General features: G+C 41.3%; 1 protein-coding gene across 1 annotated transcript in view; it reads right to left on the reverse strand.

Annotated features, from left to right (window-relative positions):
- The window catches only part of LOC125882247 (uncharacterized), a 98,286-nt gene that overhangs the window by 55,609 nt on the left and 26,708 nt on the right, over positions 1-15,969 (reverse strand). The gene's annotated exons all lie outside the window — the stretch shown is intronic.

Genomic DNA, 15,969 nt, shown 5'->3' on the forward strand with positions numbered 1-15,969 from the left:
ATGTACACATTCCGGTGTATTGTCCAGTGTTTGTGTACCGCAATATGTTACCGGAAACGGTACGCTATTCATGTGCCGTAGAAAATTAAATGGTCTGCAGAGTTTTTATGTTGAAAAGTTAATTGCATTAATGAAACAATTAATTTAAATGCACCGTATAGTCTCCTGCATGTGTAAGAGTAACACGAGCGGAGGCGGCTGTGTTGTTATTTGCAATATGCCAGGAGCGGAAGAATGAGATGAAACAGACTGAGTAGTTTTTTTCTCCGCCACAGAGGTCTTTTAATTTGGTTAATGCTGCAGCCTGTGTTGGTCAGCCAGTCTCAGCTGTTAATGTTAATGCTAACACTGCTTAATTAATGATCGTCTCTGGGTGATTGTTTAAACAGTATTTACAATATACTTCACATTCACCTGCAAATGTAATTATTTAGATGTTGGAGCCCTTCTGTGCGGAGTTTGCATGTTCTCCCCGTGTCAGCGTGGGTTCTCTCCGGGCACTCCGGCTTCCTCCCACAGTCCAAAGACATGCAGATTGGGGACTAGGTTAATTGGTAACTCTAAATTGTCCATAGGTGTGAATGTGAGCGTGAATGGTTGTTTGTCTCTATGTGTCAGCCCTGCGATAGTCTGGCGACCTCAAGAGGATGAAGCGGTTAGAAGATGAATGAATGAATGAATGAATTAAAAGTCACTCTAGCATGTCTGGGCTGTAGACTGTCTGGGCGCTGCACTGCCCTCGCAGTTGAGTTCCGCCTCTTTCGTTCTGTCAACATCACGTTACTAATAAACATTTAAATAAATGATTATTGACATTTGTGAATCTGTGGAATCGTCCACCTCTGCATCACCTAAAAATCAATTATTTCTCCCACCTCTACATACGAATAGAAGAAAGCACCCTGTTAAGAAAGAAGGGTGCACCTGAACTGAATATTCCACTTGAATCAGTAATGCCCCTCTTTTGCAGATCCGAGCGCAAACTTGAGAAAACCCCTGCGTTGGCCGACATTTACAATGACATTAACAAGCTGCAGCAGGCTGGTTATATTGCAGAACTCAATGCAGGACAAATAACGGAGTCACAAGAATCATGGAGTGCATCCTTAGTTTCCACATTTCCCTCACTTGGTCTTTTTCTTGTGTCTTAGTCCTTCCCACCAGGGACGCATGGAGAAATGCAAGGAAACCATGCAAGCAGAGAGGAAACAAGGAAATATGTTTCAAGAGAAATGAGGTGTCTGAAGCACCAAAGGACTTTATTTATTGGTATTCTTGTTAGTATTTTTTCATATTTATGTAATTTTTCATCTAGTTGAATACAATCTATTTGTGTCCAAAGAGGGAGAGATGAAAAAGGGGAAGGAGAGGAGAGAGTGCAAGATCAGGAAGAACCAGGTAAGAAAACAGAGAAAAGTGGCACGCAAAACAGCAACTGTTAAGCTGACAAAGAAAAACATTCCATTCACAATATAATTTTACATATACATCATCTAAGTTATGTGTTCTCCCCACATTAAATGCTTTCCAGAAGCACACATACACTTAACATATATCAGTGGACTTCATTCTAAACAGGACATCTTCATTACATTTTCCTAATTAACTATATGATTTACTGTTTGCTTAATTTCACTATACAAGGAGGACAAGAACAGGGAGAGACTCTGGGAGATGAGAGAGAGCAGACCAGGGAAAGAGATGAAGAGACGCAGAGAGAGCAGACCAGGGAAAGAGATGAAGAGACGCAGAGAAAGCAGCATACCAGCCACCAAGCCAAAGCAGTAGGATCTCAAGATATTTCTTTTGATTTAGGGGATAAGACTACTGGTCCTAAACACTTAAAACTGTCCCAGTACCCACTCAATCAATTTGGCACACAAAAAAGAGCCTTTCAAGAAAACTGGTTCAAAAGCTTTAAATGGTTAGAATATTCTTCTCGAAAAAATGCTGCTTTTGCTTCGCTTGTCAGGTATTTGGCAAAAGCCTCAGATATGATGCATTAGTGAATGATGGAGTCAGTAACTGGCAAAAGGCATTGAGCAAGTTTCAAAAACATGAAACCACTCAGTCACACAAGGACAGTGTAGTTTGTTGGAACAGCTACAAAGCAAGTCTGTCACAAGGCAATGTTGTAGAGCAGATAGAGGTAGCGAGTGCCACTGAAATTAGTGAAAGAAGGGAATACCTGGAACGTATTGTGGCAGTGACCTGCTTCTTGGGGAAGCAAGGAATATCATTTCGAGGTCATGATGAAACAGAAGAGAGCGACAATAAAGGGAATTTCCAAGAGTACATAACACTTTTGGGAAAGTTTGATCCATTCTTGCAGAGGTATACAACCCCATCAAACACCACATACCTCTCTTGTAGCGGTCAGAAAGAGACTGAGAATGTTGTTCACAAGAGGTAACTGCAACTATTGTTAGTGAGATGAGGGAATCACAGATGTATGCCAATATAGCTGATGAGGCCAGAGATGGAAAGACGGAACAGTTGGCACTCTGTGTGAGGTATATGTCTGTGGAAGGCGCAGTTAAAGACAGGTTCCTAGCCCTGACAGAAATGCCACAGTTTGATGCTGCATCAATAGCCGCTGCTATTGAGAATCAATTGCAAGAGAAGGGAATTGAGCAGTTGAAATGTGTGGCACAGACCTATGATGGAGCAGCTGTCATGAGTGGGGCCCATTTTCAAAAGCAGCACCCTGAGGCGATATATGTGCATTGCTACGCACATGAGTTGAATCTCGTCCTATGTCACACATGCAGAGCTGTTTCTGAAGCCACAGAGCTCTTCAACATGCTTGAAAGTGTCCATTCCTTCTTCAGTGTTTCACTTGTGAACCATCATAAGTTCGTGGACACTCAGAAGAAATTAGGATTGGAGCGAAGTGAACTTGTGCAGTTGTCAAACACACGCTGGGCATGCCAGGTTCGTTCAGTGACTGCAGTGCTTGACAATTTCCCTGCCACCATTGAGTGCCTCTCCATTATCAACACACCTATGGCAGTGGGATTGAAGGCAAAACTCAGTAAAGTCTCCTCAGATCTCCTGTCTGTAACAGCAGGTTTACACAGATACCTACAGGAGGAGACCATAGATATTGCCCAAGCACAGACATACAAAGATGCAGTGATTGACACTCTGAAGCAGAAACGCAGTGATGCCACTGCTGCAGATCTTCACGCAAGAACAAAGGCTATATGTGAGGCAAACCAGATAGCAGTCTTGGAGCTGCCTTCTGGACAGAGGCAGAAGACAAAGAGAATGGATGGATTTGTTGTTGAGTCAACTTGTGGGGCAGGTAGTGAAGTCTGTGGCACTTCTGAGTCAGTAGAGCTCAAAAGGAAATTGTTGTTTCCTTGTCTGGACAGAATGATCTCTGAACTTGAGAAGCGTTGGACTTGCTCAGGACTTGCTTAACGGAATTCAGGCGTACAGTCCAACCTCTAACCACTTCTTGTCTGAGCCTCATTTGTCAGCACTGGCACTGCATTACCATATTGAACTTAAGTCGGAGGAAGTGATGGTTGCCAAAAACTTTCTGAAGCGCAAGAGTGAGGCTGGTGCCATTCAAGCTATGCTAACAGTGTACAATCTTCTGGATTATGAGATGTTCCCTTCACTGAAAGCTGTTATTCAGGTTGCCTTAACAATACCAGTTAGCAGCTGTAGCTGCGAGAGGTCTTTTAGTGCCTTGCGTTGGCTCCATACCTGGCTGAGGAGGACCATGGGTCAAAGCAGACTCCAGCACCTGACTGTGATGTCAATTGAGAAAGAGATGCTTGAGAGAGTCGAACACCAAAAAGTAATCGACAGATTTGCCACTCTCAAGGTGAGGCGACATAGATTAAAGTAGAAGGAATAATCTGCAGAGTATCCATACAAAGATGATTACATATATTGCATACATTGTACCATAGGCAGGGTTGCCTCTCTTTTATTATTTTTTTATTATTATTATTATTTTGTAGATTTCAAGCACTTTTCTTTTTTGAAGTATATTTTTATTTATGTATTTGTATTATATAATACAAACAAGAAGGAAAAAGGCAGAGACAAACACTGAAAAAGTCAATTACTGTTAATGTGTTAATGTTACATGTTGTGCATTGCATTTCAAATAAAAGTCCAAAAAATAAGCCCAAGGTCCATTTTTGGTATTTTTGGTACTCACTATAGGGGGCTGGTTTACTCCAGAAACATACATACTGTTTATGTGTATGTTGAGGAGCTGCTGTATGAAAATGAGTTGTCTTATTAGGGTTATGATATGTTTCTTTTATGATTCCAATCCATTCCTCTTTTGCTGTGGCTCAGCATTTAAATAACCTTTATCAGATTTGGTTTAGTCACAGACTTTCCCAAAAAGTGTTTTTCTTTCACAAATGTGGGAATGAAATTGAGTTAAAACGTACAAAACAGTGAAATTTATCTTGCCTGGCCGGGCAGCTCTCTGGGTGCTCAGCACCCCTAAACCTCTGATCCTAGAATTGCCCCTGGTATTTAATCAAAAGTAATCATAATAAAAAGTGATTTAACCATTAAGACTTGGCACAAAAAATGTAGCATTATCTCAGCACTAAATATTTGTTGAATTTATGAATGCCAAAATCACGGGGGGGTGGGTGGAGGTGGTGTATAGAAACAGCTGTTTACTGTTCAAGACCTTACAGTTGCTTCTCTATTTATAGAAATAAGCAATGTGTATTTCCTGCTGTTAAGTGCTTTGTGTACTTTATCGGGGAACCCAAAATTATTTCTCATTTTTAAATTCTGTATTAAAAATATCTACTTCATTCACCTCCCAGATTCAGCTTGCATATGAAATACTTAATCTGCCAACATATACAGGTGTCTATCTAAGCTTCAAGGTTCATAATGTCAAACTAATGTTCTGGTGATTGCGCCATCAGGTGTCGCCTTTGAGCAAGTGAAGTGGGCTCTGGCCACTTAACAGCTGTGATGGCAAAGCCGTAAAACCAGAACAACTTTGTTGTTGCTGTGTATTGCATTTAATAGTAAGAAGCAATTTAGTACTTTCAGCAACACAGTTTTCTGGTGGATCTGAGCAACTTCACATATAGTTAGTTTTTGTTGCTGAGTGCAGAAATTAAGTTACTGTTAGTCAAACTATGTACCAACATCAAATCTGCCTGTATTTATGTCTTCAAGACACTGACACTGCTTAGATATATGAAATATATACAAGTTTCACATGATTAATCTCCAGAGTGTGTGTGTGTGATTGTGTTTAGAAATGTCTTACTTCTTCTGAGCTTTCTGTGTCCCCTGTTGTGATCTCTGCAGCTCTGGAAAAACAGTAAACGATAAGGATCTGAAAATGAATCCATGCTACATTCTGCAATTATGTTAACTTGACCTGCCAAACTAATTTATGCCAAGACAGACAACAAAGATAAAGTAATGTTGTGCATGCACAGCCACAACACAAACCATGTCCTTTACCTTGTCTTGTCCTGGGAAGATGTGCTCTTCATAAGCAAAGATTCTGCTTGGTATCGGCACGTTGCTGTTGTTTTGCAACCACTTAATCAAAATCTACAAAACAAGCATGATAATCAACAACAACAACAATAATAATAATATGTTTTAGCTCACATATGAGCTGTGAAAGGAATTGCTGCTTCTCTACTTCAGGTCCAGGCACTGACAGGATTTTTTCCAGTCGCTCGATAATTTCTTCTGTCTGGGTTAACAAGTGAAGATGAAACATGGAAAAACAGTTTTAAGTACCAAGCTGACAGAGGAGATTAATGGTACAGACACAGAAGCAGTGTAACTCGGCAATTGTAAACTAGCAAGGCAATATTGTCACTATTTATCAATTCCTCTCTTTCCCCCATCCTCTGCCTAAAAGTACTGTAATACATTTGGTAAGTCATGTCATTGCTCCCATTCACCAGCATTTCTCTGTCAAAAAAGACTTCTTCCCAAAAAGTTGTCATATATTGCTTACAAAATCTTTACAAAAATTTAAGTATGTTTTGGAATATAACTTCTAAAAAATTGTGATTTCAAGATATTGGTCACTCACATACTGTTGTTTGCAATTATTTGAAGACAGGACTGTGTGCAAATAAGACAAAAAGAGAACACCGTACATACCTTTGTGTCACTGAATAAAGTGAAATGTTCGCTGTAGTGTTTTTGAAGGGCTGGGTCAAATCCTCTGTGCTTATACAGATACATTCTGTTGGACAGAGCATGTCCGCTCTGTAGGTCTCTCTCCAAATCCTGTAATATTAGATATATTTATATTAATTAGAAGATTACAGCCTGACAGTTTGTGTAATGAATGAATGCCATATAGGTTAAAAAAATGTACAGCTCACTGTACTGATGCTGTTACCTTTATGTCTCCATCTGTCAGAATTTGGTCTGCTTTAACAGACTCAAGGATGTCGTCTCTGTTAAAGACAAAAGAAATGCCCAAATTGGACCAAGATCTTAACATGTCTAACTTTGACAGTGTTCACATTACATGACCAAATATGTCAAAGTGTACATTGCTCATAACTAGCCTCTTGCCTTTTCATATGTAGCTACAGGCTAAAAACCTGCTTTGTGTAACAAGGTGAAATTTGAATGTTTTCAGTAATAATGCCTACTTATGCTAACCACACATTAAGGGAGATTCCTCCCACATTTTCTACTTCTTTAACAAACAAAACCATAACAATTATTACTTCATTTCAGTGGCAGAAATAGGTCTGATATGTATTACGTAATTCTTACACATCTGGGACAAGGTTGCATCCACAAAAGAAATCTTTTTAAGTCCAGTCGCCCTCCACACCAGCACACTGAAAATGCAGCCAGTTTTTGCAAGCTGTGCATTGTACCCATGGGTAGTTCTTTATGTGGTCATGGAAAACACTGGTGAAAAACAGAAGTGAGACAACTTCACCAATACTTCACACTTCATCTTTAGAAGTACTACAAAATTGGTCCATAATTCCATAATTATTCCAGGTTGTCATTTCTGATGTACATACCTGATTGTCCCAGTTGCTTGCTGGAACAAACATGACTTTATTTGCCATGCCAGGCAATGGCTGCTGGAGTCTGTCTGTCTTTTTGGCCTCAGCTTTCCCAGTCACTAGCCCTTTTTAAATAGGAATTGTGCAAATTTGCAGGAAAGCCCAATCAGTCTTTGTTTGGAAGGGCGCCTTGTTCTTTTTAAACCAAAAAGGTTCCACCAATATGTTTACACCTACGTGGTGGAAAATTGGGCACCTCGGATCAACTCGCCAATCCGGCTCTGTGTGTCTAAACGCTCGCAGCTTGCCTGCAAAACGGCCCAACATTCGCCGAAAATCTGGCGGTGTAAAAGGGGGTACTGTCAATGAAATGACAGGCCAGACTCATCAGGGATTCGGTCTCCTCAGACCAACAGTCAGTTGTGAAGGATAAATAGGGGTCTACATTGTCTGGTGTAACCTAGACTCACAAGTCAGTCTTTAGACGCTTTGCTTAACTAAAGACTGATGACTTTCTCCCTGATTTTGTGTTTAGATGGGCGGATACAATTTCAGAGTTTTAAAAAAAAACTCCCTACGTTGCAGAACCAATAGTAAATCCACAGGGCGGTCCTTCGGTGGCTCGCTGAACTCTTGTGCTCGTAAACATAGTCCGACTGCGTTAAAAGTTTTAAACAAAGTCCTGGAAGTCCTTCATTTCCACAATCTTGTGGACTGAGCACACGTTTGATAAAACGGAGTTAAATCTCTTGGCATCCATTTTCAAGCTCAGTCCACACATTTCCGGGAGGGCGTCTCCTTTTAAAAAATGGCGTTGCTTTGTTGCCGGCCATTTTCTCCGGTGTGTTAAACACACTTTAGAAAGGAGTGTCCCCAGACTATCAGAAGGCGGAGATCTCTGATTGTCTGGTGGTGAGACTAGGTGTAACCAGCTCCTTGATTTTTTTCTCTACTTTCATGTAGACACCCTCCATGACATATGTGCGATAGTGTTTTTCAGTTTTGAGAGTATATCTGGGATATAGCAGTGCCACCAACCGCTGAAAGCCAACATCTGAAACAACCGTAAATGGCTTATTGTCTGTGGTGATCATCTCAGTTATGGTAGTATCCATTTTTTTGGACCTGGAATCAGAATTGGCCCATTTCCTTTGAGCATCGAACATTTGCACGACAATGGGCTGTGTTGAACTGCTTGTAGAAGCAGCAGCTGCTGCTCTCTCTTCCTTTTCTTTGATTGCCTCATTGTAAGCTTTAAGGTGGTGATGCTTCAGGTGAGACCACATATTGGAAGTCTTTTTCTTCCTACCATTTTCAGCTCCCATGTTCACCAGCGTGTTGCATTTCCTGGTGGTGACTCGGCGAAGTGCCTCAATACGGGGTTGGTTTTCTCAGCCATCAGGGGATTAAATAAATAAATTCAGTATATTTTGGTCCAGTGCCTCTGTGTTAAACTCATTCTATTACCCCTGTATTCTGTGCACATTATATGTAGTGTACAAGGCACAGGGGTCGGGCCGTAATTTCCCACCACTATCTCCGGACTCGGATGGATCGGGCTCCTCATAAGTAACTGCCCATGCATATTGACAAATTCAATGAGGCTAGCTCTCTAGCCTAGCTCTAGAATGAGCCTGTGTAGAATCTAGTTCGCTAGACACCGATACAGTTGCAAGCATATTTAAAGACCACTTCAGTATTTGCATTTTTCACCCTCAATGTTCAAGGCAACAATACAGTTAAGTAACCAATTAAAAATACAATTCTCTGAAGGATCAAAACTTAAGCCTTACCGTCCTCTCCCAGGAGCTGTGTTGATTATTTGGCCACTGTCCAACACTCGGCTGTAATGATGTGTCGGTTGCGAACAAAATGGCTCTTTGAAGTCAATGATGGGAACTGGCTCCTCATTGGGAGCCGCTTTGTTGAACTGTTCATCCATCAGTTATATTTTGCTGTGATTCTGTAAGCTTCTCTATGTTGTTTCACTGTAAATAGTTAAAAGTTTAAAATAGTTAAATGTTTCATAGTAAGAAGTTAAAAGTTTTAAATAGTTTAAAGTTCAATTGTAAATAGTTAAAAGTTTGTTTTTGTACTTTATAATTTATTTTTTGTAGCACTCTGTAGAGTATATAAATAAAGCCATATAATATGATAAACATTTGGTATAATGTATGTATAATGTAAAAGAGCCGGAATTCCCATCACTATCCGGCTGCAGTCTGCCAGTGGGCTGGTAACCTCGGCACCGAGTGGGGGAGGGGAAAGCGTTGCACGTGTTCTCCAGCAACACTGGGCTGCCTGCACCTGCAGCAGTTAAAAGGTTTTCCCCCGGTAACAGTGCTGGAGTAATCTAAACAAAGTTCCATTTTGTTTACAAAAATGCAGTGTAGAGTTGACATAGGTGAATATAGAGCTCATTTTTTCCCAACACAGTCAGAGGAAAAGACGAAGAGAAATGGCAGAGAGAAAAAAGAAGAGACTGACCGTCATTGAAGCCAGAGACATGATTTTGGAGGCCCTGGATTCAGACAAGCTTCCATCTGATACAGACAGCGCCTCAGAGGGGGAGAAGGAGAAGGAGGAGGTGAACTACCAGCCTGGAAGACGAGGAAGATGAAGAGGTAGGAGACAAGGAGGAAGGTGAAAGAATGGAAGAAAAGGAAGATGAGGAGAAGGAGGAAGAGATGGGAGAGGAGGAAGAAGACAACGACGAGGAGATGGCAGAGGAGATGCAGGAAGACAACAAGGAGGATGAAGAAAGTGGAGATCAGAGAGAAAATGATATGTATGTCTCTGACCAAGACTCCTCAGGCTCAGACGACATGCTGGATCAAGAGTGGCTCCCAGGCCCAGGAAATGAGGAAGAGGATGATGACAAAGAAGGGGAGGGGGAAGATGAGAGCCAAGGGGAAGAAGAGGAGGGGGGAGAGGAGGAGATGGATGCCATGATTGATGAAGATTTGGAGGCGAGGGAGACAGAGCAGCAGGTTTGGTGGTCTAAGGGCACCTGAAGAAATAAATTCATAGACAGAATCCGCTGGCCTCCAATAAATTCTGAAACATACCTCTATGAGCCACCCAAATGTTGTCTAGTACAAGGTGTGACCAGTTATGCCATCCACCACACAGCTGACATCCTCATCACATTTCATCTGTATATTACTGAGGAAATCTATGACATCATGGTCAACAGGTAAAGTTGAAACTATTACACTCCTTAGATAACATTTTCAGCATAATTTAACAATATTATGATAATACTGATGACTGTAATACTTGTGTTCATAATAATTGAGATATGAAATTTTCATACTGTTTCATCTCTATGTGCAGGGTCATTGGCTCTTGCAGAATTGGACGCCTGTGGACAAACTGGTGATGCAGGCCTTCTTCGGCCTTCTCCTCTTGGCTGGTGTGTACAAATCGCGTGGTGAAAAGACCCTGAGCCTCTGGGGCAAGGATGGCAGGGATATCTTCCCGGCAGTATTGTTGAGGAAGAGGTTCAACATCATATCGAGGATGCTAAGGTTGGATTTTTATTTATTATATTGAGTCATTCAATTATAATTTAATTTCAAGTCAAATGAATAATTTATATGAATAAATAGTTATAAAAAATAGAATTAAAAATAGATATATACATGCATTCATCCATTCATTTCATCTAGGTGGATAAAGGGATGTGTTGTGACATTGTTCTTCTTCTCTTTTTTAATCAATCAGGTTTGATGACCATGAAACATGGGCGGCACGCTTTCGGTGGGACCGTGACAAATTGGGACCAATCAGAGAAGTCTGGGACATCTGGGTCTCCGCTGTGCGAAAGATGTGGGCACCTAGTTAAGAGGTCTGTGTGGACAAGATGCTGATTGGTTAGTATTGTATTGTATTTTACTGTATTGTATTATATTGTATTGCATGTACTTTATTTGACAGTGACAATAGACAACAGACGGAATTAGCTAGATAGTCAGGGGGCCAAAACTGATATTGTAACTTATGTGGACACCTCAGGGTACAAGCTGACAACCTATCCAGTGTCAATAATTGACCCCTCAACATGTGTTTTAGCCAGGTTGTCAGCTTAGGAAATGATTTTTTTGTTCATTTCATGACTGTTTTCTAAAGGTGGTAAAATCAGATTTTTTTTCCCAAAGTGCTTCCTTATTCTTTGAACCTCCTCCTGTAATTTTGAGCAAATTTGCAATATAATCCAATTCATATGCAAACATGATCTTTGGAAAACAATAATCAATATACCAAAGGAGTATTGCACTATAGCGGGCGATGTTTTGTCAGCACAGCTGTCGAATGAGGCATGAAGTGGAATTCTTGGAATGAGGCAACAGTGAAGATGATCACAGCAGGTGTCAACAGTCTCACCGGGGTAATGTATTTCAGATAATATATTTTATTTGTCTAATTGTCTACAAACAAAACCATCTACTGCTACTTCTACCATCAAATGTTGTCAGAAAAAGGTAGACGATGCTTTTTCCCAACTAGCTAAACTTCAAAGCTAAGCTAACATACTACAAATGTGAATGAGTGTGTACTGGGGACATATGTTGACAATTTATTTTATGCACAGCCTACTCTACAGTCTGCTAGTTAAAAGTGTTAGCCAGCCTGTTAGCAGGCCAACTCATCTTATGTCAGATGACATTGTGGTGATTGTGATTGTGTGGTGTTTTTATTTTTCTCCTCATAAGATGCAATCAGGCTAGAGTTAGTGATCTTTTTTTTCCCTTTGAGATGAGCTAACATGGAGCCAGAGGGAGCTGTAAGCCTAAAATCTGAAACAAGGCAAAAAACAAGTGATGTAAATTGGCAAAAATGTTTTATTTGTCAAAATGACTATGGAAAATACAGCGAAGATAAACAGCTAAGAAAACCATCTGAGGATGGGCTGAATTGTATAAGGCTCAGAGCAAGTGACAGGGTGAAATACAAAGATGTGGAGTATGCTGATACTCTGGACAGGATTCGTGAATTTCTGGACACAGAAATCGACAAGGTAAAATGGCACAAAACATGCTATGCTGCTTTTACCAATGTCACGTTCATTGCTCGTCTGAAGAAGAGCTTTGAAAGTGCTCAATTGGAACCTGCAAGCAACTTCTGTCCCCGCTCCACTAGACATTCAGTACCTCCAGTCACTTGGGAAGAATGTATTTTTTGTCAAAAAGATAAGCCTGGGGAGAAACTTCGTGACATCCAAGTCTTGAGTACATCTGAAAAGATTCTTCACCTAGCTCAGCAAGACACAGAATTGCGAATAAGGCTTGCAAGAGTCAATGACTTGATTGCCACAGAAGGCAAATACCATCTTATCTGCTACAGTTCATTCTTAAGGAAGTATCAGAGCACTTCATCAGGACAAAATGATCCATACTCCATCTGTTTACACAATGTGGCAGATGAGCTTAAAGCAGGAATTGCCAGAGGTGAAATATACTCCTTGAAAACAGTTTGGGAAAGATACTGTAAACTTCTTGCAGACTTTGACATAGATCCAGAAATATACAAACCTCAGCGTTTCAAGACAAAGCTTGACAAGGTGCTTCAGGGAAAAGCAATATTTGTGCATTCCCTAAAACCAAATGATCTCATTATGATATTTCCTGAAATGACCTCTGAGGCCGCTCTCTTTAACATGAAGAAAATAATGGATGATGAACATGATGATGCTCAAGGGGTGACTATGACTAGCCGTGGAACTGGCAAAAACACTCAGATACTGAGTTGGCTGTATTGGGTGTTGTTAAAGATCAAGGCAGATATCAGGGAGTCCCCGAGACATGATGTTATCAGAGGGATAGATCAGCATCATGTGGAAGAAGTTGTGCCAGATAGTCTGTACATGTTGTTACGACTCCTTTGCATTGGTGATTGTGACCCAGAAAATGAGAGTGAAGAAACCTTTAACACAAAGCTACTCAGCATTGCTCAAGACATTGTTTTCCTGGCATCTGGTGGACGGAAACCAACACCAAAACACATTGGTATTGGAGTTACTGTACACCAAGCTACACGCTCAAAGGATTTAGTGCAGTTACTTCATGCTGCTGGGCACAGCATAAGCTATGAGTCAGTGTTGAGAACAGATACTACAATGGCAAATGAGGCCCTTAAGAGATACTTTGAGAATGATGAAGTATATGTTCCATTGAACTTTGTCAATGCAAGCCTCCCTGGATACATCGTGTATGCAAATGACAACATAGACATAAATGAGGAGACCCTTGATGGCAAAGGAACATTTCATGCCTCCCAGACTGCTGCTTTGAGACGAAGTAAACCTCCAGAAGAAATCCCAAAAATAAATCTGAAATCTGGAAGATCAAGGTCAGTCTCAGTTCCACCAGGACTGTTTGAGCTTAGGGATGCTAAAATGGGATCACAAAAGCCCCCTCCAAAATTTCATGCACCCATTTCACCAGAAATGTATGATGCCGACACAGAAATAAACGTAAACATAAGTAAACAATCAAAGAGCCGAGATCTTGTCTGGATTATATGCAGACTACAGAACACAGACAATCAGGTTGTTCCATCTTGGAGTGGCTTCAACCACCTTATGACAAGATCAGATCACCCAAAAACAGTAGCTGGAATGATGCCCATCATAAATTCTCCAGCACATGACTATGACACACTTTGGACAGTTTTACAGAACTGCCACAAAATGACTACAAAACTGGGCCAAAGGTATACAGTCATAACCTTTGATGAACAGCTCTACTGCAAAGCAAAGATGCTCCAGTGGCACCACCAAAAACAGTATGAGGATATAGTTATTGTCTTGGGTGGCTTTCATGTGCAGATGAATTTTTCAAAGGTCATTGGTCAGCATCTTGGTGATTCTGGACTGAGGGACATTTTTGAGAAAAGTGGTGTGTTTGGAAAGAACACAGCTGAAAACATCATGAAGGGAAAGGGATGGAACCGTGTAGCTCGTGCACACAAACTTGCATTTGAAGCACTTTGGAGAATATTGTGGCCAACATTTCTACAATGGATAGATGACAATGACCACACAATAGGCAACAGTTGCTTTGAGTTGGCAGAAGCAGTCTCAGAACACATACGATGTGGAGAAATTGAAGCAGCTGCAGCAAGCTATGAAGATCTTGTACTGAAAGTTGGAGAGGTCCAGGATCTACTTGCAGAGTTTGACAAGGCTAATGAAAACAAACCAACCTTTACCTTCTGGCGACAATACATGAATCTTGTGTCTATTCTTCTGGCATTCACATGGGCTCTGAGATGTGGTGACTGGAAGTGGTACATGTCAGCCTTCAAGCGCATGATGCCCTGGTTTGCTGCTTATGATCACACCCATTATACAAGATGGGGTGCTGTAGTCATAGAAGACATGGAACATCTGGTACAGACGGCACCACAGGTCTACCAGGGCTTTCTAGATGGTGATTTTGTAGCCGAGGAGACCAATCACAGCTTCAGTGAGGTGCCTTTTGATCTGTGTCTTGAGCACATCAACAAAACTGGAAAGGTTGCTGGAGGATTGGTTGGCATCACTCGAAATGAGTCAGCTAGAAACCATTGGTCCATCACCTACAATGAACGAGCATCTTTAGCACAGGATACCAGATCCTTGTTTGGACTGACACATGAAGGAGAAGATGATGAAGACACCCACAAAGACTGCCTTCCATCAAGACTAAAAAGAGATAATGATGATGTAACTCAACTTGTAGACCAGTTCCAGAGATACCATGTCTTCCAGCTGGATAATATGCATGAGTTGGTGTCTTTGACAACTGGTGATGTGGCTTCAGAAGATATACTGAAAGACCTTAGAAATGCTGCAGAGTCTGGGAAACAAATGGTCACTGAGTTGGTGCAAAACCGATTGAGCACAACAAGTATAGACTTGCACAGCAGCCTTACCAAGAGAAACCCCAAAACATTCTCAAATCTGTAGAGCACAGATAAAAAACGGAAAAACCCAAGTGTGTGAAGCCTGACAGGGATATTTTCTGTCGCATCATTGTATCCATGGACAGTGGTAGAGAGGTTAACATAGACGAGCTTCTCCAAAAGGAACCGTGTGCAGTCCCCCTGTCACTTGCCACAACAGATTCAGTGCTCCGACCTACTAACAAAGCTGACTTAGCCACCATACTACAAGCTGGTGCAAAGGGGACAGAGCTGAGTCCATCTATTGTGAGCACATGCACCATCATTGATGGGATGGCCTTAGTAAGAGCAATAGGAAAACCTCTAAATGCATCAACCTTTGGAGATTATGCTGACGTTTTCATGCAGAAAGTGATGGGTCATCTACATGGGAACATCACTAGAGTGGATCTAGTGTTTGATCAGTACCAACAGAACTCGATAAAGGCTGGAACAAGAGCAAAATGTAGCACTACTCTACGAAAGATTCGCACCATTGTCAGTAGGGATGTAAAGATACCTGCTGACTGGAATAACTTCATTGAGATGGATGAAAACAAGGCCAACCTGACCCAATTCCTATCAAATGAGCTTGAAAGGAATGCGCACCGTTGTGGTCAGGAAATTGTAATAAGTGGGGGATTTGACGACCCTGAAAAAGTGGCATCACGAGCAGGAATTGATGTTTCCCACCTTCAGGCTTCGCATGAAGAGGCAGATACCCACATATTGCTACATGCAGTTGATGCAACAGCCAAAGGCTATCAGAGGCTCATCATTCAGTGCAGACACACAGATGTACTGGTGTTACTTCTTGTGTTTGCACGCCGACTGAGTCCAGAAGTTTGGATGAAAGCAGGAACAGCCAAGAAACCACGCTACATCAAGGTCCATGATATTAAACTGCCAAATGAGATCATCAATGATTTGTTGGCATTTCATTCCATCACTGGTTGTGATACAACTAGCCAATTTACTGGAATAGGAAAAAAGACTGCATGGAAAGTGTTCCAGCAGTGCCCTCATCTCCTCCACA

This window comes from Epinephelus fuscoguttatus, linkage group LG21 (assembly GCF_011397635.1).
Source record: "Epinephelus fuscoguttatus linkage group LG21, E.fuscoguttatus.final_Chr_v1".
NCBI classification, from domain to species: Eukaryota; Metazoa; Chordata; class Actinopteri; order Perciformes; family Serranidae; genus Epinephelus; species Epinephelus fuscoguttatus.